Source organism: Aplysia californica, unplaced genomic scaffold, assembly GCF_000002075.1.
Source record: "Aplysia californica isolate F4 #8 unplaced genomic scaffold, AplCal3.0 scaffold00183, whole genome shotgun sequence".
NCBI classification, from domain to species: Eukaryota; Metazoa; Mollusca; class Gastropoda; order Aplysiida; family Aplysiidae; genus Aplysia; species Aplysia californica.
The window spans coordinates 8985-10179 of record NW_004797453.1 but is presented as its reverse complement, the minus strand read 5'-3'; positions in this window follow the sequence as shown (position 1 = coordinate 10179).

The following is a 1195-nucleotide window of genomic DNA, read 5'->3' as shown; positions in this document are numbered from 1 at the left end:
GGGTTTCAGGGGGGCTTGCCCCCCTGAATTTTACCATAATTTAATGTTTTGCAGTTGTTAGGTTTGATATCTTAGCTCACCGCGAATCAAACGTATAGATCTAGATCTAGAGATGTAGATCTAGATCTAGGTCAGGCTCAAATAAGGGGGGTGGGAACTACCGAAAAAGCACCTAGATCTAGATCTAGATCTAGATCTATGATCTAGATCTATATATCTAGATCTAGATCTAGACTAGATCTATATTTCTAGATCTAGACTAGATCTAGAACTCAAATTATGTTTTTGAATGGATATTATAGAAAACTAAGAAAGTGTTTTAATTGTTAAGTGGTTAATAGTTTTTCTTTCTGATTTTGGAGGGAAATTAACACTTTTGCTGGCATATTAATATTTTTCCCGATTTTTGTCTATTATTTCATTGTATTGACTTTGACTTGGTCTGCTTAGATTTTACCACTGCCACTGATGATCATGACTGATGTTGTAATGAAGACACAAGACTTACGTCTGACTGGGAAACTTATTGTATGTCTTACAACTTCAAGTACACCTCGGTGTATCTTACGAAATAAACCACGACAGGCAGGATTTCAACTGAAGTTTGAAATAGATTTTAGATCTTGATTAGATCTATCTAGATATCTAGATCTAGATTCTAGATCTGAGAAATAGGAGAACTCTACACTTAGATCTACACTCCAGGCCTCTGGAATCAGAACGAATCATCAGCCCGCACGTAGTTCTGTTGTGAGTCAACGCAATACAGTACATAACAGTAAGGAATAAGACGGATTAGGCAGCCGTTATTTTCACGACGTGTCGTGGAAATAAAGGCTAGGCCCTATGTGTTTTTTCACGACATGTGGAAATAAAGGCTATGCCATTGTTTCCTTTTTCACCACAAGCCACAGTTCGAAACCTGCTCTTACCCAAAGAGGTATTCAAAGGCAGAGGTTTAGCTACAATACTTTGTACTTCTAAACCACAACAAAATTAGCTGTCGAGTCTGTATCGACCATAGATGTACACTAGTGATGGGCTGATACCACAATTTAGGTATCGATGTCGATACCTAGTACTTTTTCAAGGTATGGATACCGATACATCGATACCAATAGTACATAACAAGATGGGCCACTTCTCTCTTTGAGCCAATTAAAAAAGTGTCCTCCAAATTTGGTGGCGCCCTCTT